The following is a 26,678-nucleotide window of genomic DNA, read 5'->3' on the forward strand; positions in this document are numbered from 1 at the left end:
TACCGTATGGGAAAATATTCAGTATCGTAAAAGGAGTTGCTCCATTTGCATTAAGCTTTGAAGTGGCAGTTCGAGGGTCTGTTTTATCCAACACTACTTGATCCCCAACCTTAAATTGGTTTGTTCCATCCTTGTGCTCATCATGGCATCGCTTTGGTTCATCGTGTATTCTCGGTTTCTCATTAGCCTGTGTCTTCCGTTCATCTAGTTCATCGATCTGTAATATTTGTTCCTCAAGAGTCATTCTATTTTTGTTGCATGAGTTGGAATGTGGCTCCATCACGTTTTTCTGAAGGGGTTTCTGCAAAGAAGGTTGAGCCACAAGGTTAATAACATTAACAGAACTCGTATATTCATCTCGATCACTAGATATCTTAACAGAATCACGATTTTGGAGTTTAATCATATCATCACCTACATGAAGTATCAATTCACCTGTACCAACATCAATGATAGTTCTAGTAGTCACTAAAAAGGGCCGCCTTAGAATTAAGGGTATATCGCTATCCTCATCCATGTCTAAGACAACAAAATTGACTGGGAATATGAATTTATCAATTTTGACAAGCATGTCTTCAACAATACCCTTAGGAAATCTAATAGTTTTATCCACCAATTGGATGCTCATCTTAGTTTGTCTGGGTTTCCCAAGACCTAGTTGTTTAAACATTTTATAGGGCATGACATTAGTACTTGCCCCTAAATCAGCCAAAGCATTGTTAACATTTAAACTAACAATTAAACAAGGAATAGTAAAACTCCCTAGATCTTTCAATTTGTTGGGTAGTTTTTTTTGCAAAATGGCTGAGCACGCTGCATTCAGCTCAATGTATAATGAATCATCTAACTTCCGCTTGTTTGCTAAAAGCTCCTTTAAAAATTTAACTGAATTTGGCATCTGCGAAAGGGCTTCAATAAACGGTAAGTTAATATGCAATTTTTTCAAAAGTTTAAGGAATTTACTGAATTGGTCATTTGTACAGTCTTTTCTTATTGGATATGGATATGGTACACGAGGTTTATACTCCTTACTTACCAGTTTTTGTTCGTTGTGGTTTACTTCAATCTTAACATTGCTTACCATAGTTTTTTGCCTCAGTTTAGATTCAGATTCAGCTAACCCTTCTTCATCTCGAAGAGTAATTGCAGGAAGCTGCTCTCTTGGGTTAATTTCGGTGTTACTAGGCAAGCTGCCTTGTGGTTGTTCAGAAATCATCTTTGCCAATTGACCTATCTGGGTCTCGAGTCCTTGAGTCGACACTTGTTGATTTTTGAGTGTTGTTTCAGTGTTTTGGAAGCGAGTTTCTGACACCGAAATAAACTTCGTCAACATCTTCTTAAGGTTCAACTTATTTTCCTACTGGTAAGGTGGAGGGGGTTGTGGTCTTTGATTTCCTTGACCACCCCAAGAGAAGTTGGGATGGTTCCTCCAACCTGCATTATAAGTGTTACTATAGGGATTATACTGAGGTCTAGAATTATTACCCATATAGTTGACTTGTTCGTCTGTTATGCTAGGGTTGTAGGATAGGCATTCTAGATTGTTCATCCCTCCTCCATTCGTATCACACTGCATCACCGATTGTACCTGCGTAGAACCATATAAACCATCAATTTTCTTACTTAAAAGTTCTACCTGGTTTGATAACATGGTGACTGCGTCTACGTTAAAAACACCGGCTACTTTTGTTGGCTTTGTTCTCATGACTTGCCACTGATAGTTATTCAGTGACGTCTCCTCTATAAACTCATAAGCCTCCCCAGGTGTTTTATTATTTAAAGTACCACTGGCGGCTGCATCTATTAGTTCCTGAGTTGAGGGGTTCAACCGTTGTAGAAAGTCTAAACCTGTAGCCATAGAGGTAACCCATGGTGAGGGCACATTCTCAGTAAGTCCTTATATCTCTCTCATGCATCATGTAAGGTTGCTAAGTCCATCTGTAGAAAGAAGGAGATATCATTCCTCAATTTGGCTGTCTTAGCTGGTGAAAAGTACTTCAACAAGAATTTTTAGCTCATTTGTTCCCATGTAGTAATAGATCCTCATGGTAGGGAGTTCAACCACTATTTAGCCTTATTCCTTAATGAGAATGGAAACAACCGTACCTAAATGCCATCATCAAAAAAGTCATTTATCTTGAAAGTGTCACAGAATTCCAGAAAATTAGCCAAATGAGTATTTGGGTCATCATCTTGTAAATAATCAAACTGAACAAACTGTTAGATCATTTGAATAGTGTTAGGTTTGAGTTCAAAATTATTTGCAGCAATAGTAGATCTAACAATACTTGATTTAGCCCTAGTGAAAATAGGCTTGGCATAATCGTACATAGTACGAGGAGCAAGATTCGGATTTACAGGATTTGCAGCAACCACAGGAGGTAACTGATTATTATGATTATCAACCATCTCCTTAGTAATAACAATAACGTCATCTTGCTCTTCTATTGTACTTTGTCAACTCAGCCTCTCTTCTCTATGGTTTTTGCAAGCTATACTTTCAATCTCACTTTCAAATACTATAGGTCCTAACGGGTTTCTTCTAGTCATAAACTAAAGGAACCTACGAGAAGCAAATAAGAGAAAAGTTAGTAAATAAAAATTAAAAACAAAAATAAAATACAATAAAAATAAAAATGGCTAAATTAATAAAAATCAAGCGTTCCTAATATCTTAGTCCCTGGCAACGGCGCCAAAAACTTGATGATGTCACGAACTAACTAAAATATGACAAAGGCAAGCTCACCTATCGAATGGTAGTATAGCTATGGTGAGTCGAGAATATTGTGTCCACAAGGACTAAAAGTACTAGTAGTTACTATCTTTTTATTATCAAGCCGAATAAATTAAAGGGATTTATTTTAACCTAATCTTAACTAACCTAATTACTAAGACGAAACAAAGAATAAAGTAGGAAAATATTTGAAGAAAACCGATGAGAGAGATAATACCCAGGAAATAATCCACCTAGAATTCACTTATTATTCTAAATCTGAATTAAACAATTTATTCACTTGTCTTGATCCGTAGAAATCCCTAACTTATGTTAATATCTCTTTCGAGAATAAAGACAATTGACTCTAGGTTGATTAATTGAAATCTCTTTCTAATTAAAACTACTATAGTCGCATTAACTCGATCTATGAATTCCTCTATTGGATTTGACTCTAATCCAGTAGATTTATGTTGTCCTATTCTAGGATTGCATGCAACTCCACTCAATTATGCCAGATCTACTTTTAAACAGGGACTTTCGCTCCACTGAATAAGCACATCAATCATGAATTAATATCCTAAAAACATTAAAACATGAAAGAAGAACACATAATTGACATCAAGAACAAATATTTATTATGTAATTCAGAAAAAAATCAAATAATAAGATCCGTCTTAAGTTTCATCCTCCCTAGGTATCTAAGGAAGCTAGTTCATAGTTTGGAAGGAAAACATCTCAAAATTAGGAAAACAACAAAACATAAAGAAACCCAAATACTTCGAGAGAAATTGAATGGAGATCTTCATTCTTGAAGGAGATCCAACTTTTTAATCGAATTCGTTGGTGTTCTTTGAGTCTTTTCTTCGTTTAGCTCTGTGTCCTCCAGTCCTCTTCTAGTATGTATTTATAAACTTTAGAATGCTCAGAAGCCCTAAAAATTGGATTTTTCTGTGTATTAGGGAAACAGGGTTCAAAATCAACACGGGCTGGCACATGGGCTTGTGGCCAGCCCGTGTGGCTCACACGGGCGTGTGCTCAGCCCATATGGGAAATAGCTTGGCCGTGTGGATCCTTAAAATAGCCCGTTTTGTCTGATTTTGGCCCGTTTTCTGCTCCTTTTGTTCCCCTATGCTCTCCTAAGTATAAAACATGAAATTAAAGGATTAGAAGCGTTAAATTCACTAAATTAAATAATAAATCATTCAAAAATGCATCAAGAATAAGATTAAAATATGTTACTTTTATAGCTTATCAATATTTCTATTTGAAGATTAGAGTTTAATTAATTCATATATAGATATTTACACACATTATCAGTAATTTATATATGGATATTCAAGAATATGAGATAACTTTAAAATTTAAAATAATAACTACAAAATTTTAAAATTTTGTTTTAAATAACATTTATACCTTCTATTCTTTCTCTCGCTCTATATATATATATCAAAAGTGATAGGTTTTATGTAAATATAGAGTATATATTGTTTGTCTAGGTTTTATGTAAGTATACAACATATATTATTTTTCTATCTTAATTTCATTTTTTAATTTAATTTTAATAATTTCTTTTAAGTTTTTTTAATATATGTATCAAATGATCGTTAGTACATAATTGCCAAAACTGTTTTGGACTACTGATTGAACCAAAAATCAGTGGTTTGACCAGTTTAAGTATTAATTCAATTTTTTACAATAGTTCATATTATCCGCTATGTATTCACATTATCACTATATATATAATCACTAGTCTAAAGGATAACAAGATCAATACTCTCTTGTTTTACTGATTCCGAATTTCAAACATAAAGCATAACCCTTAATTACCACAATTTCTGCATATTTTTTTGTTCATGATTTGTTAATTAGATTTATTTGATTTGTTACATAATTTATTTCTATTTTAATTGTTAATGTTGTGTCAAACTATTTGTGTCTCAAATTAAATTTTATTTTAGGTTCCTTAAGTTTCAATATTTTTGTTTAATTATGAATTTAATCATTTTATTTTACATAAAGTTAAAAATTAGTCTTTTCACTTTAATTTGTTAGAACTTGATCATCGTATTTTAGGATAATTGAGAAGTTATTTAGTTGTTGGTAAATACATAAACTTTAACTTATAAGTTTGCTAGTTTATAGCATATAAATTGTTAAATATTGATTTTTATTAATTCATTGATTATAAATTGATTAATTGATAATTCTTAGATCAACAATTTAATACTAATGTTCAATAACATTACCAATTGGACTAACTTATCAATCTTCGTAAAATATGAATATCAAATTTTGAAATATTAGTGAGACTAACTTAGGGACCCTTTGGATGGGCAGTGCATTTATCTGCGGCTAGTGTAAAAACAACGGTGGTGGCGAGATTAGATATTGTAGCAATAATGTAGCATGAGACAAAAAGAAAACTAAACGCACCACATTGGAGGTAAACGTCCATCCAAAGGGGCCCTAATAGTAAAGTAGAGGGATGAAATTAAGAATTATATAAATTTTTATATAAATACATACCAAAATATTATATAGATGAATATCATATATATATACACTTTATATAAATCTTATGGACATACTAAAATTGTGATAATAAATAAATTAATATATTATGTTGAGGCAGTTATTGAGCATTGCTTAGACCAATGCCTGAACCAGTGCCAGTTGGTAGTGAGCCTATTTGCTCAAAAAACTTGTCATGTTTAAGTTGACAAATTTGACAACAAATTCCTTTGGATTGTGATTCCTATTGTTATGTCAGACAATTGTCAGCCCATCCTTGAAATTCAAACTACACATAGCAACATATTTTGGAGATTGGTTTGGATTTGGATCAAAGCAATCAACTTCCCAAGTTTGGTGGATCGAATCAAATTATGCTAAACTAAAATGTATTTCTTGAAGATTCAAGTCTTATCCTAAGTTGCTAAAAGATATTTCTTGGGCATATTATCTTACTTATTTCGAATCAATTAGATTGCTAAGGTTAAGCCAACATCTTCTTGCACCGTCTCTAGTTTATTCCTTAACCTATTTGTCACCTAGGCTAATTATGACGAACAAACTAAAAATAATGATCTTGCTAGATCTAAACTCATCATTAGCCTATGATTCAATCACCACCATTTAGACAGTTAGTTGATATCAAGATTCAAATCAACCATAAACAATAATATAAATATAATAACAACGAAAAACATTAAAGAAAAAATAGAAAAAAAATTCTTATTGGTTTAAACTACAAATCTCTTTAATAATTGAATCCATGAGTTGATTGAAGCCGACGACTAACCAGCAGAACAATCACTTTTAAAGAGAAAAAAAAACTAAAACTAAAGCTAAATAACTATTCAAACTAACAAAACTAACAAAACTAACTCTCTCAAATAGCATAACATCCTACTCTTTAACTTAACCTAAAGTATGCTATTTATAGGTGTTTAGATGGCTACCCAAAGGCTTCATCTCCTACTCAGGTGCAAAGCATTGAAAACATTGGAAAATGGACAAAAATTAGCTAAAAACTGTTGAAATAGTGGCTCTAGGCACTACAATGCATGACCTTGGTGTCGTGATGTAGCACCCTTTACTCGACACGATTGTCGGGTTTGAGCTGTAGGATGCCACATCCATTGTCAGAGCAACTTCTATCAAAATGTAGTAAGTATATCAATCAAACAAACATTTATGACTTAAACACACACATAATATGATTCACAACTAAATCCAAGCCTTAATTGAGCTTACAAAATCTCTTTTGTTGACCTGAGAAAGATTAGGACCAAATTGTAAAGTTTTAAAAATTCAAGGTTGACGTCGTGACATCACCTCCTCCATGTCATGACATCGCCAAATGGTTTATCACGTTGCAACTCTAGCCACTCGACGTTTGAATGTCACAAATTGTCGGCCAACGTTGCGGCAAAGAGAGTTACTCTTCTCGATGTAGGCTTTATTTTTGGTAAAATTGAGGCCATTTTGTGCCTATTCCATGTCAACCTAACCAATTACACATTTGGTGCATAATTGTACACCTTTACTTGCATAATATCTGTAACACCCCTTACCCGTACCTGAGATCGGGACAAGTACGAGGCTGTAGCAGAACTATACTCAGACACTTTTGGAAAATACAGGTTATAAAATTTCATTCTAATTTCAAGCTGACTAAATGACATCATAGTGTCCCGATTATGGACCTACAAGGTCCAAAACATATATTAAAGGTGATCCGGGACTAAACGGAGAACTATAGAAAATTGTAGTAATATTACTAAGGTTATGCCTCACACGCCTGTGTGGAGGCAAAGCACACACCCGTGTGCTTAGGGACACGCCCGTGTGTCCCACCCGTGTTGAAGTATTTGGATTTATTTTCCATTATGAACCTACAGGGGTTTTCACACGGCCAAGCACATGCTCGTATCCCTGACCCATGTCCCTCACACAGCCTAGACACGCCCGTGTCATCTCCTGTGTCCAAAAACTCAAACATTCTGTTTATGACGTCATCATCCATTTTGAGGCACACGCCCGTGTGCTAGGTCGTGTCCTCCACACGGTTAAGACACATGGCCGTGTCTCTGCCCGTGTGTTTACTACTATGCAAGCTGACCTAAAATTTTAAGTGCAGGGGACACACTGGCATGTTTCTACCCGTGTGGACCTTTTGAAGGCTATTTTCCAAGCCTTTGGTCACCCTCTAACATCCATACACAGTTAAAGATTTCAAGGGTATTTAACATGGCCTAGTTATACTCTTAAGAAACCTTAGCATAACTCCTTGCACTTTAACCTCATCTCATTGGTTTAGTACATGCTAAATTATCCTTTTTGTATTAAGGTTTACCATATCATCAAACACATTTAGACTTGGCTCATTTTATAACTCATTGCCAATTATGACCTAGCCATCTCCAAGTGATTTGGCCACATTCCACATGTCCATTCATGATATACCACATTTAATCATCTAATGAACATTTAAACACCAACATGCACAATTAGAAGGTTACAACCTACATCAAAATGAGCCATGTTAAGCACTAATTAGCATACAACCATATTAAGCACTAATTCCAACAAGCATAATTAGTAGGTTACAACCTACATCAAAATGAACATTTATATGCTTAGTAAGTCCGAATAACTAGAAAGTAAACTTACTGGTTAATTAGCATACAACCATATTAAGCACTAATTCCAACAAGCACGAAATAGTTTCCCTATCACATGCATTCAATCATCAAGTTAGTCTCATAATAAAACATCATGTCATTAGTCTTAGATGAGTTCATCAATTCAATATTTCCATTCTTTATTTCTCATGTTAATCGCATTGAACTTTCTCGGAAATCTCGATGGATAGCCATTTATCGTCAAGTCATACAAGTGATCATCTCTAGTACGCACTCTTGTGAACATTATATCTTACGGCGAGATTACCAGTCCAGGCTAAATCCCTTGTAGTAGTAACTCATAGAGCAATATCGGGATTACCAGTCTAGGCTAAATCCCTTTAACGACAATTGCTCTCATAAGCTAGGATTTGAATTGCCAATCCAGGCTAAATTCAATTCTCAATCAAATTACCTATCCGGGCTAAATCCTTAATGCACCCATATTCTTCGGGAGGCTCGATCACTCAAAGAACACCTGTCTAGGCTAGATCCTTTCCATTTTGAGATCATCGGATTACCTGTCCGGGCTAAATCCTTTTCTGCAACACATGCAGGATCTCATGTCATGTAAGCCATAATTTATCCATCAGATTTCCCTTTCTATTTCAACCGGGACATTTATCATCTTTTCAATTACACTACCACATTTCATGGATAATCATGCAACGAATATCTAATTTTTTTCATACATTCAAGAACATGCATATTTAAGTATATTAGGAGCTTACTTCAGGTGATACAAACTTACCTGGTAATTGCTAAGGTTTCGTATTTCAATTATTCCAAAACCTTTTGTTTTCCACGATTAATCTCCGAAATCAGTTCCTCGGGGTCTATATCAGTAAAATTAAATTAGTAATACCTCATGCTATTTATTTTGGACCAGATTCACCCCCGAGCAAAATGACCATTTTGCCCCTAACATTTTAAAATTTTACAACTTAGTCCCTAGGCTCGTAAAATAAAATACATGCAATTCCTTGGTTACCCAAGCCTAGCTGAATGTATTATAAACTCATACTAGCCCACATTTTCCTCTATTTCAAATTTCTACCACATATTTATACCTTTTGGAAAAAGGTCCTTTTAGGGGTTTTTCATGAAAATCACTTAGGAAAATATGTTTAACACACATCTAACTTTGATATTCCCACATAAATTATCAAAGAACAAACATGTCACACATGGGTCATTTTGTATACATGAACCCTAGCTTAAAATAAGGGTAGAAATGGAGAGAAAATGTTTTAAGGATCTCAAAAATACAAAGAACATTAGAAACGGGGATAAGAGTCACTTACTATTGAGCTTGGAAAGTGAAGAAACCCTAGCTATGGTGTCTCTTGGAATTTCGGCAGCAAGAAGGAGAAGAATGGCTGAATTTTGTCTTCATTTTCCCTTTTTATTGATTTTATTACCAAATGACCAAAATGTCCTTCTTTACTAAACTTCCAAAATTTTCCATGCATGTCTATTTTTGTCCAAAAACTTAGAAATTGGGCAAATTACTCTTTAAGACCTTATAATTAATAATATAAAGCAATTTCATGTGAATTGCTTCTAAAATCCAAGTTTTACAATTTATTCAATTTGGTCCCTAATTTCCAATTGGACACCTTACACTAAGAATTTCTTCATGAAACTTTAAGACATGCTTATTTTCATTTCCTAGACCTCATATTGTTCATGAAATAATTATTTTAATGTTATATTTTTGGCCCCGAAACCACTATTTCGTCTTTGGGATGTTACATTGCTCCCCCCAAGGACTTCTCATGGTTTCTTCAAGCTCCCATGTAGCCTCTTCCACACTGTGTCGTTGCCTTAAAACTTTCACCAGGGCAATATTTTTATTCCATAATTGTTTGACTTCTCGAGCCACAATCTTGACTGGTTCTTCCCCATAAGTCATGTCCGGTCTAATCTCAACTTCCGTCGGCAAAATCACATGTGAGGGATCTGATCTATATCTACGTAACATGGACACATGGAAAACATTGTGAATCTTTTCCAATTCAGGTGGCAATGCTAAACGATAGGCCAACGGTCTAACTCTCTCAACAATCTCGTAGGGTCCAACGAACATTGGACTTAGTTTGCCTTTTCGACCAAATCTCAAGACCTTTTTCCATGAAGATACCTTCAAGAACACTTTGTCTCCAACTTGAAATTCAATCTCTTTTCTTTTCAAATAAGCATATGATTTTTTCCTATTCGATGCCACTTCCAAACAATCACGTATCACTTTAACCTTTTCTTCAGTTTCCTTATTCAGATCAACTCCATGAATCTGGTGCTCTTTGAGTTCTATCCAGTACAATGGTGTCAGGCACTTTCGGCCATATAAGGCCTCATACGGTGACATTTTCAAACTTGTCTAGAAACTGTTGCTGTAGGCGAATTCCACCAAAGGTAAGTATTTTTCCCAACTACCCTAAAATTCAAGGACGCAACATTGTAACATGTCCTCAAGAATCTGAATCGTCCGCTCAGACTGACCATCAGTTTGCGGGTGAAAAGCCGTACTAAACTCAACTTTGTACCCAAGGCTTCTTGTAGTTTCTTCCAAAATCTCGAAGTGAATCTCAGGTCTCTATTTGAAATGATCGACAACAGTACCCCGTGTAATCTCACAATCTTGAACATGTATAAGTTGGCCAATCTATCAAGAGAGTAATCTGTTCATATAGGAATAAAGTGAGCCGACTTCGTTAGTCTATCCACTACAACCCAAACAACATCTTTCTTTTTCAGGGTTAACGGTAGTCTAGTTACGAAGTCCACGGTGATCCTGTCCGATATCCATTGGGAACCATTACAGGCTGTAATAATCCTGAAGGTACTTGGTGTTTAGCCTTGACTTGCTGACATATCAAGCATTTCGACACAAATTCAGAGGTATCTCTTTTCATACCATTCCACCAGTACATGGTCTTTAAATCATTGTACATCTTGGTATTTCCCAGGTGAAGTGACAGACAACTATCATGTGCCTCTTGCAAAATCTTCCGAATAAGATCATTATCTTTGGGTACACAGACCCTATCTCGAAACATTAAACAACCATTAGAATCAATCTGAAAATCTGATTCGACTCCCGTTTCACATGATGCTCTTTTAACTTGCAAGTCACTATCATTGGTTTGACTTACAGAAACCTCTTGGATAAATGTCGGTCTATCTCTCAACTCGGCCAAAATCAAACCATCATCAGATAATGCCAAATGTGTGTTCATAACCTTCAGAGCAAACAAGGACTTTCTACTCAACGCGTCAGTCTTACCGGAATGGTAATCAATCACAAGCTCATAATCCTTTATCAACTTTAGCCACTTTCACTGTCTCAGATTCAAATCCTTTTGAGTCATCAAGTACTTCAGACTCTTGGGATCGGTAAATACACGGCATGTTTCACCATACAAATGGTGTCACCAAATTTTTAAGGCAAATACAGTAGTAGCTAGCTCAAAGTCATAAGTTGGATAATTTTCTCGTGTGGTTTCAGTTGCCTCGAGGCATAAGCTATCACTTTTCCCTCTTGCATAAGCACACAACCCAATCCATTTAAAGACACATCGCTATAAATCACAAATTCTTTTCCCGGTTCGGGTTGTATCAAAACTGAAGCTTCTATCAGTAATGTCTTCAATTTATCGAAACTTTGCTGACATTTTTCCGACCATTCAAACTTAACACCTTTTTGCAGTAACTTCATCAAGGGAGTTGCAATCATCAAAAATTATTTCACAAAGCGTCGGTAATAATCGACTAAGCCTTAAAAGCTCCTAACCTTTGCTATGTTCTTCGGCGGCTTCCACTTGACAATAGTAGAAATTTTATTCGGATCAACTCGAATGCCATCACCCGACACAATATGACCGAGAAATTTGACTTCTTGAAGCCAAAACTTGCTCTTGCCAAACTTAGATAGAGTTGCCTATCCTGTAATGTCTGTAAAATAGTCCTCAAATGTTTAGCATGTTCGAACTCATTCTAGGAATAGATCAAAATATCATCTATGAATACTACTACAAACTTGTCTAAGTACGGTCAGAATACACGATTCATTAAATCCATAATGCAGCTGGGGTGTTTGTTAGACCAAAAGGCATGACGAGTAACTCGTAGTAACCATACCTCATCCTGAAGGCAATGTTAGGCACATTTGCCTCCTTAACTCGTAACTGGTAGTAGCCGGATCTCAAATCTATTTTTGAAAATACGATGGCTCCCCTCAATTGATCGAACAAGTCATCAATCCTAGGCAAGGGATACTTATTCTTAATAGTCACCTTATTGAGTTGCTGGTAGTCTATGCACGAATAAAACGAGAGCACCCCAAGGTGAAGAGCTCGGTCTTGCAAAACCTTTGTCAGTCAATTCTTGCAACTGTGATTTTAACTCCTTCAACTCAGTAAAGCCATTCTATACGGAACAATAGAAATAAGCATCGTTCTCGATACTAGCTCAATACCGAATTCCACCTCTCTAATAGGAGGTAACCCTGGTAACTCTTTTGGGAACACGTCCTGATATTCACGAACTATCGGTACCGACTCAAACTTTAATTTAGATTCTTTAGTATTCAATATGAATGCAAGGTAAGCTTCATATCCTTTCTTCGTATATCTTTGAGCCATCATTGCAGTAATCACAGCCTGTAGTGCATTCAACTCATTTGAATCAACCCGAAAAATGTCACCATCTGAACATTTTAATTCCATGTACTTGCTACCACAGTTTACTATCACATCATGGACAGTCAACCAATCCATACCAAGTATTACATCAAATTCGTCAAATGGAAAAAGCATAAGATTTAACGAAAAACAATGTCCTTGAATCGTCAAAGGACAATTCTTACAAAATTTATCTACTAACACCGACTTGCCTAGAGGGTTCAACACCTTAACTATAGATTCCGTTGATTCCATAAAAATATTCATGCTAAACACCAATTTCATGCATATGTAGGAATGGGTCGATCTCGAATCAATTAAGGCAATGAAATGAGTATTATGAAGAGAAAGTACACCCGTAATGACATCGGGAGTTGAAGCTTTCTCTCTAGCGCGTGTCGCATAAGTCCTTGCCAGAGCTTAAGCCTCTGATTTTGTAGTTGTATCCTTGACACCAGTTTAACTACCACTTGCACTTCTAGGATGTCGTGGTGTTTTACCTCGAGGATTAGGAATATTAGATTTTGGGGCTGTAACAACCTGATTTTGGGGCTAGTCAGAGTAGTGGTCTCAGGACCACAAATATGAAGTCATAGAAATTATTTTATTATTATTATAGAGTCATAGTATGATTATAGGAGTGCATGAAAAATTTGGTGAGCTAATTTTAACATTTATGAGCACAATTGTGAAAAATGACTAAATCGCATGAAGTGCAAAAGTCTTGAATTGATAGCTAAGGTTGTTAAATAGCTAGAGAACCAAAATTGGGGGTCTTTAAAGGGAAATTACTCCCTTAAAAGAAAGCATAGCCGGCCATGGGAGACAAATTGGAAAGAAGGTCAAAATTAGGTGAAGCTTAGGTCACCAATTTTGACTAGTTATTTTTTTAATAAAACAAAAAGGAAAAGCTATCATTTTTCTCTCTTCTTGGCTGAAAATATCAGCCATTGTAGGGTATTGAAAGCTTCAAAAATTTCAGCAACTTTGAGCCTTCTCAAGTAAGTGATTTTGATAGTTTCTCTTAATGATTTTTATATTTTTGATACCCTAGAAGCATGAGCTTTCAAATGAGTGGACTATCTTGCAAAATGGTTGAAAGTCTAGGGTTTTTCCATGAGATCATTTAGGGTGTTTTCTGAAATTTTATGAAAGAATATGAGTCTTAGTTGTGTAATAGACAACTTTTGTGAAAGGTGTTACCATGAAAACACCTAAAGGGACCATTTGGCACAAGTTGTAAAATGAATGGTAAATGTGTGAAATAGAGAGAATTTGGGGTTTCTATGAGAGTAAAAAAGAGTTCAAATAAGCTTAAAATGCGAAGAAATTCGATAAAAATTGATTTTTGAGCATAGGGGTAAAATGGTCATTTTGCCAAAGTTTAGGGGCAAAACGGTCATTTTACTGAAGATGTGAGTTTTTAGTTGCTTGAATTTAATTAGTGGCTAAATGAGTGTATTTTTCTAATTAGATCAAGAATTGTCAAATCTGAACCTAGACCGAGGGAAAGCCAAGCAAGTCGACTAAACCGACTAGTCGTATATGTTTTGTAATCCGAGGAAAGTGGTATACGAATAATACAACTACATTACTAATGTATGTGTTGAATTGTATTTGAATTAATATAGCATGAATTGCTTGATTGTGGAATTGAGATAGCATGATGATAATAGAGATAGTAGAGTTCCTGTTTGAATCTAGGAAATAAATTAGATATTCATGTTGTGACATATGGGTTATTATTGGCAAGTGTAAGAGATGTATGAAACATGCATCGACCACCTTATGAGAGCCAGTGTAAGACCATATCTGGGACATGGCATCAACATTGAGACGAGAGCTAGTATAAGACATGTCTGGGACATGCATCGGCCTCGAGATGTAAGCCAGTGTAAGACATGTCTAGGACATGCATCGGCTATGAGATGATAGTGAGTGTAAGACCATGTCTGGGACATGGTATTGACACCTTACCCATGTCTGAAGCTTCATGAATATCCGGTAGTGTTTGAAATGGTTCAATGGCGAGTGTTATGTTCTAAGCTAATGAGGAAAGTATAACCGTGTTGTGAGTGGTACAGGTACCTAATTGGTATGTATGAGATATGAGCTCATTGAACAATATGTAACTAGTATGGATGGTAATAAGTAAGTTATGCCTACGCCTACGTTCTATCATGAGCATGTGAGTCATTGATAAAATGTTGTTGTTTTGTATTTACTTATATGCAACTTACTAAGCTTTTATGCTTACTCCCTTTCCTTTCCATTTTCTTACAGTGCCGCCTATCTAGCTTAAGGATCACCGGAAGTCAGAGATATCGATCACACTATCAATCGAAGCATTCGGTATAGTTGGATTTATATTTTTAATTATGGCATGTATAAGACTTAGACCTTATTATTTTGTGTTTTTGAGATTTGGCCAAATGTGTTGGCTTGGGTTAGAAGCCCTTCAATTTGTATTATGTCTTGAATGATGGCTAACATTCATTTTGAATTTATAAAAGATGCATTATCATGAGATAATGAATATCTATTGTGGCTGATTTGATTTTAGAAAATTGTTCTTGTTTTAGCATTGGTTGGAATTTGTATAGAAATAGGAAAGTAAGGGTGGCAATGAGGCTTGGTAAATAGCCTTATATTGTCCACACGGGTAGACACAAGGGCATGTGTCTAGGCTGTGTGTGACATACGGTCTACCCCATGGGCGTGTAGTTCGGTCGTGTGTCCCCTACACGTAAAATTTTCAAATCAGTATGCATGGTAATGAACACACGAGTAGAGACACGACCGTGTGTCTCAGACGTGTAGAGGGCACGATCTAGTACACGGGCATGTGCCTTGGCCATGTGACATCATGAGCATGCTGACGCTAGAAACAAAATGTCCATGTTTTTGTTCACGGGCTAGAACACAGGCGTGTTGTTGCCATGTGAGGGACACGAACCATTGATACGGGCATGTGTCTGGCCGTGTGAAAACCCCTGTATGTGTGAATTAGAATTTAATTCTACACGGGTATGGGACACGGGCATGTCCCAAGGTGTTTAGCTTACACGGGCCATCAGCACGAGCATGTCGAAATGGTCACACGGACGTGCTACTCTTTCACACGGGCATGTGCCCTGTTTTAAAAGAAAATTCCTTAAGGTGGGTTTAAGTACCCAGAATGGTTTCAAATAATTTTCAATGATCGATTTGGGGCTTGTAGGCCCATAATAAAAAGTTTAAAGTAGATATTGAAAAATTTTTAAGTTTGGATTGAGTCTCGGTGACTTGAGATTGGTTGGTTGTATGCATGAGATCAAGTTAGGTAATGCCTTGTACTCCTCCCCAGCGTAGGTTACGTATATAGGTTGTTACATTTAGTGGTATCAGAGCTATGGTTCAGTCGGTTCTAGGACTAACCTAGCGAGAGTTCGAGTCTAGTTGTACATGCCATAACTGTATATTGATAGTGTGCCAATTTTTGACGATTATAAATTATGTGTCATATAGTAAATGGATCCGGATAGAGCCACAGTGGATGACGTAGAGAGTAACGCGCCGGCTCCCGCTGAAGGGACCGCTCCAATAGAGGGTAAGCCCGTGACTATGGGCCAAGACGGAGGGGTTAGAGATGCCTATCTCTGAATGATGGATGCTTGGTACACGGAGTTTGTTCGTGTGAATTCGGACACTCCACCTCCCCTACCTCCTCCGATTCCTCAGTATGCCCTGGTAGTTCCGCAAGGTGTAGACATGTTTAGAAGGGTGAAGCCTCCGGTAAACAAGATCAGAAAATAAGGGGCTGAAGAATTCCAAGCTAGCATAGATGATGACCCATAGAGGGTAGAGTTTTGGCTAGAAAATGCCATCAGGGTATTTGATGAATTGTCATGCACGCCTGAAGAGTGCGTGAAGTGTGCAATGTCGCTCTTGAAAGATTCTGCCTACCAGTGGTGGAACACTCTCGTGTCTTTGGTACCGAAAGAGAGGGTAACTTGGGAATTCTTCCAAGAAGAGTTTCGAAAAAAGCATATTAGTTAGCGATTTATATACTAAAAGAGAAAGGAATTCCTAGAGCTAAAGCAAGGCCGAATGTCAGTGACAGAATATGAATGTGAATTTGTAAGGCTAGCAAGTATAGGCGGGAGTACGTGTCTATAGAAGCCACCATGTGTAAGAGGTTTGAGGACGGCCTCAATGAAGATATTCGAGTGTTTGTTGGCATCTTAGAGCTGCGGGAATTTGTAGCCCTTGTTGAAAGAGCCTGTAAGGCCAAAGAGTTGATTAAAGAAAAGAGGAAAACAGCTTTTGAGTCGCGGGATGCAAAGAAGAGACAGATGGGGAAATCACATCAGTCATCATTTAAAAGATCGAGAGAGTTCACTACTTGGTTGAATGCTTCGTGGGGTATTTGATTAGGAACAAGAACCGATGGAACACAACTTCGAAGCCCAAACCACTTCGATCGCAAGTGTTGGTAGCACTCAGCCAAATAGGCCAGACTGCTCGTAATGTGGAAGGCGTCATTTTGGTGAGTGTCGAGGCAATGAAAGGGGTTGTTTCACGTGCGGATCATTGGAACACTTCAGATTGTCCTGAGTTGGATGAATGAGAGAGAACCCCAGAAGTGGGGCTAGCAGTAGAGGCACGCCAAGAGATGCTGTGGTGAGGTCTGAGGGTAGAGCGCCTACAAGGACGTACGCTATTCGAGCTCGGGAAGGGGCAGAGTCTCCCGGCGTGATCACGGGTACCTTTTCTATCTATGAAATATCTATTGTTGCTTTAATTGACCTGGGATCTACCCACTCTTATATTTGTATGGAATTGATACCTCGTATGAGTATGCTAGTAGAGTCCACTGAGTTTGTAATAAAAGTGTCCAATCCTTTAGGTAGACATGTACTAGTGGGCCAAGTATGTAGAAATTGCCCTTTGACAATTAGAGCTCATTGTTTTCTGGCTAACTTGATGTTACTGCCATTTGATGAGTTTGATGTAATTCTTGGAATGGATTGGTTGTCTGCTTATAGTGTTCTAGTGGACTACGAGAAAAAGTTAATTGAGTTAAAATGTGAAGACGTGAATGTTCTTCGAGTTGGACCAGATGAGTCAGATAATCTGCCTGTAGTAATATCGTCTTTGACTATTGAGAAATATTTGAGGAAAGGATATGAAGCTTATCTAGCTTTTGTGTTGAATACTCAAGTGTCTGAGTTGAAGATCGAATCGGTACCAGTGGTTTGTGAATTTACAGACGTGTTTCCAGAAGAATTACCCGGATTGCCTCCGGTGAGGGAAGTTGAGTTTGAAATTGAGTTGGTCCCTGGTACAACACCCATCTCGATTACTCCGTACAGGATGGCTCCAACGGAGTTTAAAGAGTTGAAAGCACAGTTACAAGAGCTAACGGACAAGGGCTTTGCGAGACCGCATTTTTTCCTGTGGGGCGCACCCGTGTTGTTTGTGAAAAAGAAAGACAGGTCAATGAGGTTATGTATCGACTATAGATAGCTCAATAAAGTAATAGTGAAGAACAAGTATCCTTTGCCAAGGATCGACGACCTGTTTGATCAGTTAAAGGGAGCCACAGTATTTTCCAAGATTGACTTGAGATCCAAATACTACCAGTTAAGAGTGAAAGAGCAAGATGTGCCGAAGACTGCATTTCAAACAAGATACGGGCATTATGAATTCCTCGTCATGCCCTTTGGTTTGACTAATTCCCCGACTATTTTTATGGATTTGATGAACCGCATTTCCCGACCGTATCTAGATAAGTTTTTCGTCGTCTTTATCGATGACATATTGGTTTATTTGAGTGATGAGGGTGAGCATGCAGAGTATCTGAGACTTGTGTTGCAAACATTAAGAGATAAGCAATTATACGCCAAGTTCAGTAAGAGTGAATTTTGGCTTAAGGAGGTCAAATTCCTAGGACACATTGTGTCAGGAGACGGGATCCGAGTTGACCCAAGCAAGATCTCAGCTATTGTAGAGAGGAAACCACTGAGGAATGTAACTGAGGTCCAAAGCTTTTTGGATTTTTCCGGATATTATAGACTGTTTGTAAATGGATTCTCTATGATAGCTATGCTAATGACAAGGCTACTGCACAAGGATGTCAAGCTTGAGTGGACAGAAAAGTGCCAATAGAGTTTCAAGAAATTAAAGGCTTTGTTGACCGAAGCCCCAGTGTCAGTGCAACCGGAGTCAGGCAAGGAGTTTGTGATATATAGCAATGCCTTCTTGAATGGTTTGGGGTGTGCGCTTATGCAAGAAGGTAAGGTCATAGCTTACGCTTCAAGGCAACTGAAGCCACATGAAAAGAATTACCCAACGCATGATTTAGAGTTGGTTGCCATCATATTTGCGTTGAAAATTTAGAGACACCATCTGTATGACGAGAAATGTCGGGTTTTCACCGACCATAAGAGCATAAAGTACTTGATGACTCAAAAGGAATTGAATTTGCGGCAACAACGATGGTTAGAGCTAATAAAGGATTACGAGTTGATTATTGACTACCACCTGAGAAAAGCAAATGTGGTCGCGTATGCATTGAGTAGAAAATCATTATTTGTACTGAAAGCAATGAATGCCAATATGGCTTTGTTTGATGATGGTTCAGTTCAAACAGAGTTGAGAGCTAGACCGAGTTTCTCCAAGAGATCCAAGAAGCTTAAAAAGGTGATGAGAAATTGCAAGCCAAGAGAACTCAGTGTGAGTCAGGAATTGAATCAGATTTTCGTATTAGTACCGATGGATGTATAATGTTCAAAGATAGAGTTTGTGTACCCAAGAACAATGAGCTTATTCAAAAGATTCTGAGAGAGGCACATAGTGGTTGTTTGTCCATCCACCCTGGCAGTATGAACATGCACAATGACCTCAAGAAAATGTATTGGTGGTTAGGTATAAAAAGAGACATTTCAGAGTTCGTGTCTAAGTGCCTAGTGTGTCAGCAAGTGAAAGCTGAACACCAAGTACCTTCGGGTCTACTTCAGCCTATCATGGTCCCCGAGTGGAAGTGGGATCGAATCACAATGGATTTTGTGATGGGTTTGCCGGTAACCCCAAAGAAAAAGGATGTTGTTTGGGTTGTTGTGGATAGCTAACAAAGTCGGCATACTTCATACCTATGCGTAACGACTACTCCCTTGAGAGATTAGCCGACTTGTACGTTTCCGAGATTGTGAGAATACACGGGGTGCCTATATCGATTATTTTAGACAGAGACTCGAGATTTACCTCGAGGTTTTGGAAAAAGTTACAAGAGGCATTGGGAACAAAGTTGAGTTTTAGCACAGCTTTCCATCCGCAAACTTACGGTCAGTCAGAGAGAGTAATTCAAATATTAGAGGACATGTTGTGGTGTTGCGTCCTTGAGTTCTAGGTTGTTGGGAAAAGTATCTACCATTGGTTGAATTCACTTATAATAACAGTTATCAGAAAAGTTTGAAAATGGCATCTTATGAAGCTTTGTATGGGCGAAATTGTCGAACGCCCTTATATTGGATCGAGCTTAGAGGGTTAGATTCACGGGGTCGATTTAGTCAAGGAGACTGAAGAGAAAGTTAGACTGATTTGTGACTACTTGAAGGCCACCTCAGATAGGTAGAAATCCTATGCAGATTTGAAACGAAAGGAAATTGAATTTCAAGTCGGTGATAAGGTATTTTTGAAAGTGTCCTCGGGGAGGAATGTTCTCAGATTTGGTAGAAGAGGTAAATTGAGTACCCGTTTCATAAGGCCTTATGAGACTATTGAGAGAGTAGGACCAGTTGCCTACAAATTAGATTTACCACTGAAATTGGAAAAGATTCATGATGTGTTACATGTGTCCATGCTACGTCGATATAGATCAGACCCTTTGAATGTGATTACGCCATCAGAGGTTGAGATTCATCCGGACATGACTTATGGTGAAGAGCCAGTCAAGATTTTAGTTCAGGAAGTCAAACAATTAAGAAATAAGAGTATAGCACTTGTGAAAATTTTGTGGCATAGAAATAGAGTCGAGGAAGCCACATGGGAACCCAAGGAGACTATGAGAGATTAGTACCCGAACTTATTCACCAATAAGATTTTTTAGGACGAAAATCCCTAAGGGAGGAGAAATGTAACAACCAAATTTTGGGGCTAGTCGGAGTAGTGGTCTCGGGACCACAAATCTAAAGTTAGAGAAATTATTTTATTATTATTTTAGAGTCATAGTATGATTATAGGAGTGCATGAAAAATTTGGTGAGTTAATTTTAACGTTTGTGAGCACAATTGTGAAAAATGACTAAATCGCATGAAGTGCAAAAGTCTTGAATTGATAGCTAAGGGTGTTAAATAGCTAGAGGACCAAAATTGGGGGTCTTTAAAGGGAAATTACACCCTTAAAAGATAGCATAGTCGGCCATGGGAGACAAATTGGAGAGAAGGTCAAAATTAGGTGAAGCTTAGGTCACCAATTTTGACTAGTTGTTTTTTTAATAAAACAAAAAGGAAAAGCTATCATTTTTCTCTCTTAACCGAAAATATCAGCCATTGTAGGGGATTGAAAGCTTCAAAAATTTCAGCAACTTTGAGCCCTCTCAAGTAAGTGATTTTGATAGTTTCTCTTAATGATTTTTACATTTTTGAGACCGTAGAAGCATGAGCTTTCAAATGAGGGGACTATCTTGCAAAATGGTTGAAAGTCTAGGGTTTTGCCATGAGAGCATTTAGGGTGGTTTTTGAAATTTTATGGAAGAATATGAGTCTTAGTTGTGTAATAGACAACTTTTGTGAAAGGTGTTACTATGGAAACACCTAAAGGGACCATTTTGCACAAGTTGTAAAATGAATGATAAATTTGTGAAATAGAGAGAATTTAGGGTTGCTATAAGAGTAAAAAAGAGTTCAGCTAAGCTTAAGATGTGAAAAAGTTCGATAAAAATCAATTTTTGAGCATAGGGGTAAAATGGTTATTTTGCCAAAGTTTAGGGGCAAAACAGTCATTCTACCGAAGATGTGAGTTTTTAATTGCTTCACTTTATTTAGTGACTAAATGAGTGTATTTTGCTAATTAGATCAAGAATTGTCAAATTCAAACCTAGACCGGGGGAAAGCCAAGTAGGTCGAGTAAACCGACTAGTCGTATATGTTTTGTAATCCGAGGTAATTTGTATATGAATAATACAACTACATTACTAATGTATGTGTTGAATTGTATTTGAATTAATATAGCATGAATTGCTTGATTGTGGAATTGAGATAGCATGATGATAATAGAGATAGCAGAGTTCCTGTTTGAACCTAGGAAATAAATCAGATATTCATGCCGTGACATATGGGTTATTGTTGGCTAGTGTAAGACATGTTTGGGACATGCATCGTCCACCTTATGAGAGCCAGTGTAAGACCATGTCTGGGACATGGCATCGGCATTGAGACGAGAGCTAGTGTAAGACATGTCTGGGACATGCATCGGCTAAGAGATGATAGTCAGTGTAAGATCATGTCTGGGACATGGCATCGACTTGAGATATGAGCCAGTGTAAGACCATGTCTAGGACATGGCATCGACACCTTACCCACGTCTGAGGCTTCATGAATATCGGGTAGTGTTCTAACTGGTTCAACGGTGAACGTTATGTTCTAAGCTAATGAGGAAAGTATAACCATGTTGTGAGTGGTGCAGGTACCTAATTGGTATGTATGAGATATGAGCTCATTGAACAATATGTGACTAGTATGGATGGTAATGAGTAAGTTATGCCTATGCCTACCTTGGTATCATGAGCATGTGGATAATTGATAAAATGTTGTTGTTGTGTATTTACTTATATGCAACTTACTAAGCTTTTATGCTTACTCCCTTTCCTTTCCATTTCCTTACAATGCCGCCTATCTAGCTCAAGGATCACCGGAAGTCAGAGATATCGATCACACTATCAACCGAAGCATTCAGTGTAGTTGGATTTATATTTTTGATTATGGCATGTATAAGACTTAGACCTTATTATTTTGTGTTTTTGAGATTTGGCCAAATGTATTGGCTTGGGTTAGAAGCCCTTCAATTTGTATTACGTCTTGAATGGTGGCTAACATTCATTTTGAATTTATAAAAGATGCATTATCATGAGATAATGAATGTCTATTGTGGCTTATTTGATTTTAGAAATTGTGCTCGTTTTAGCATTGGTTGGAATTTGTATGGAAATTGGCAAGTAAGGGTGGCATGAGGCTTAGTAAATAGCCTTATATTGTCCACATTGGTAGACACACGGGCGTGTGTCTAGGCCGTGTGTGACACACAGTCTGCCCCATGGGCTTGTAGTTCGGCCATGTGTCCCCTACACGTAAAATTTTCAAGTCAGTGTGCATGGTAATAAACACACGAGCAGAGACACGGTCGTGTGTCTCAGACGTGTGGAGTGCATAGTCTAGCACACGGGCGTGTGCCTTTGCCGTGTGGCATCATGAGCATGCTGATGTCAGAAATAGAATGTCCATGTTTTTGTACACGGGCTAGGACACGGGCATGGCATGGTTGTGTGAGGGACACGGGCCATTGACACGGGCGTGTGTCTAGCCATGTAAAAACCCCTATAGGTGTGAATTAGAATTTAATTCTACACGGGTGTGGGACAAGGGTGTGGGACACGGGCATGTCCCAAGGTGTTTAGGCCGTGTGAGCCACACGGGCCATCAGCAAGACCATGTCGAAATGGTCACACGGGCGTGTTACTCTTCCACACGGGTATGTGCCCTGTTTTAAAGGTAAATTCCTTACGGTGGGTTTAAGGACCCAGAATGGTTCTGAATTGTTTCCAATGATCGATTTGGGTCTCGTAGGCCCATAATAAAAAGTTTAAAGTAGATATTGAAAATTTTTTAAGTTTGGATTGAGTCTCGGTGACTTGAGATTGGTTGTATACATGAGATCAAGTTAGGAAATACCTTGTACTCCTCCCGAGTGTGGGTTACAGGTATAGGGTGTTACATTTTATGGTATCAGAGCTATAGTTTAGTCGATTTTAGGACTAACCTAGCGAGAGTACTAGTCTAGATATACATGCCATAATTGTATATTGATAGTGTGACGATTTCTGACGATTATAAATTATGTTTCATATTGTAAATAGATCCGGATAGAGCCACGGCGGATGACGTAGAGAGTAAAGCGCCGGCTCCCACTGATGGGACCGCGCTAGTAGAGAGTCAGATCGTAACTATGGCCCAAGGTGGAAGGGCTAGAGAAGCCTATCTCTGAATGATGGATGCTTGGTACATGGAGTTTGTTCGTGTGAATCGAACACTCCACCTCCCCCACCTTCTTTGATTCCTCAGTATGCCCCGGTTGCTTCGCAAGGCATGGACATGTTTAGAAGAGAGGAGCCTCCGGTAAATAAGATCCAAAAACAAGAAGCCAAGAAATTTTGGGCTAGCATAGATGATGACTCGAAGATGGCAGAGTTTTGGCTAGAAAATGCCATCAGGTATTTGATGAATTGTCATGCACATCTGAGGAGTTTGTGAAGTGTGCAGTGTCGCTCTTGAGAGATTCGACCTACCAGTGGTGGAGCACTCTCGTGTCTGTGGTACCGAGAGAGAGGATAACTTGGGAATTCTTCCAAGAAGAGTTTCGAAAGAAGTATATTAGTCAGCAGTTTATAGACCAAAAGAGAAAGGAATTCCTAGAGCTAAAGCAAGGCCGAATGTTAGTGACAGAGTATGAGCCTGAATTGGTAAGGCTCAACAAGTATGCGCAGGAGTGCGTGTCTACAGAAGCCACCATGTGTAAGAGGTTTGAGGACGGCCTCAATGAAGATATCCTGGTGTTTTTTGGCATCTTAAAGCTACGTGAATTTGTAGCCCTTGTTGAAAGAGCCTGTAAGGCCGAAGAGTTGATTAAAGAAAGGAGGAAAGCAATTTTTGGGTTGCGGGATGTAAAGAAGAGACAGATGGGGAAATCACATTAGTCCTCATCTAAAAGATTGAGAGAGTTCACTACCCGGTCTAACGCTTAGGTGGGGTATTCGAATAGGAACAAGAATCGAAAGAACACAACTTCGAAAGCCCAGACCACTTCAGTCGCAAGTGTTGATAGCACTCGGCCAAATAGGCCAGACTGCTCACAATGTGGAAGGCATCATTTTGGTGAGTGCCGAGGGAATAAAAGGGGCTGTTTCAAGTGTGGATCATTGGAACATTTTATCCGTGATTGTCCCAAGTTGGATGAGAGAGAGTGAAAACAAGACGTGAAAGCAAACAGTGCTCCCTTTAGGGGTAGATCACATTATCATAACTTGTGTACTCTGACACGGTTCTGTTTCCTTGTTTGAGTTCTAGGAACTCCTTCTATTTCTGGTCCAAGAACCTTTGGCTGATATACTTTTTCCTAAATTCCGCTTGGAAGAATTCCCATGTGATACTCTCTCTCTCGGTGCTACTGAGGATAAGGTTTTCCACCAATGGTAAGTAGTGTCCTTCAATAGCGACACCGCACATTTCAAACTTTCCTTAGGAGTACAAGACAGTTTGTCGAGAACTCTCATAGAATTCTCAAGCCAAAATTCGACACGTTCCGGATCGTCGTCAATTGTGGCCCTAAACTCTTCGGCTCCATATTTCCTAAGTTTGTCCACTGGGGCCTTACCAATTCTCATAGGCACCACATCTTATGGTACTTCTCTTTCAGGTCGAGCAGTGGGTGGAGGTGGTCGTGGTATATTGCGGAGGTTCCTTAAATAATCCCCAAATCATTCATCCATCATCTCAAAGAAGGCAGCTTTTGCCTTTGCTCGGCCTTCAAACGCAGGCCTTCTACTACTACTAGCAGTAGCTCGTTGAACAGAAGCTGGAGCGTGGCTCTCGGCTCCCTCGGACTCATCTTGAGCTTGATTGGAAGACATTTACTATATTCAAAAACAATTAAAAATGGTTAGGAGATGTCATACTATCATAACTTGTGTAATGGCATGTATACCTATACTCGACATATGCTACGTTAGTCCTAGATTTGACTAAATCGTAGCTCTGATACCACTAAATGTAACACTTCTTACTTGTAATCGAGGCCTAGACAAGTACGAGGCGATACCAGACATATACTCGGACACTTTCAAAAAATACAGGTTATAAAATTTCATTCTAATTTAAAGTCGACTAAATGTCATCATAGTGTCCTGATTATGGACCTACAAGGTCCAAAACAAATATTAAAGGCGATCTGGGACTAAACCGAGAACTATAGAAAATTGTAGTAAAATTACTAGGGTTATGCCTCACACACCCATGTGGAGGCAAAGCAGGGGTACACCTGTGTGTCCCATCCGTGTTGAATTATTTGGATTTATTTTCTATTTCGAACCTAGAGACGCCCGTGTCATCACCCGTGTCCAAAAACCCAGACACTCTGTTTATGATGTCATCATTCATTTTGAGGTACGCGGTTGAGACACACAGCCGTGTCTCTGCCCGTGTGTTTACTACTATGCAAACTGACCTAAAATTTTAAGTGCAGGGGACACACGGCCAAGCAACACGCTCATGGGGCTGACTGTGTGTCACACACGGACTAGATACACACCTGTGTGTCTACCCATGTGAACCTTTTTAGGGCTATCTTCTAAGCCTTTGGTCACCCTCTAACATCCATACACAGTTAAAGATTTCAAGGGTATTTAACATGGCCTAGTTATACTCTTAAGCAACCTTAGCATAACTCGTTGCATGTTAATCTCATCTCATCGGTTTAGTACATGCTAAATTATCCTTTTTGAATTAAGGATTACCATATCATCAAACACATTTACACTTGGCTCATTCTATAACTCATTGCCAATTATGACCTAGCCATCTCCAAGTGATTTGGCCATATTCCACATGTCCGTTCATGATATACCACATTTAATCATCTAATGAACATTTGAACACCAACATGCACAATTAGTAGATTACAACCAACATCAAAATGAGCCATGGTAAGCACTAATTAGCATACAACCATATTAAGCACTAATTCCAACAAGCACAATTAGTAGGTTACAACCTACATCAAAATGAACATTTATATGCTTAGTAAATCCGGATAACTGGAAAGTAAACTTACTAGTTAATTAGC

The 26,678-nt window shown here is 38.1% G+C and overlaps 1 non-coding gene across 1 annotated transcript; it reads left to right on the forward strand.

The window, feature by feature from the left end:
• The first annotated feature begins 1,864 nt into the window (after positions 1-1,864).
• LOC121213150 (small nucleolar RNA R71) lies at positions 1,865-1,971 on the forward strand. The gene has a single exon (XR_005908520.1). It is a non-coding gene; the product is annotated as a small nucleolar RNA R71 (small nucleolar RNA).
• Positions 1,972-26,678: the final 24,707 nt, after the last annotated feature.

This window comes from Gossypium hirsutum, chromosome A13 (assembly GCF_007990345.1).
Source record: "Gossypium hirsutum isolate 1008001.06 chromosome A13, Gossypium_hirsutum_v2.1, whole genome shotgun sequence".
Taxonomy (NCBI): Eukaryota; Viridiplantae; Streptophyta; class Magnoliopsida; order Malvales; family Malvaceae; genus Gossypium; species Gossypium hirsutum.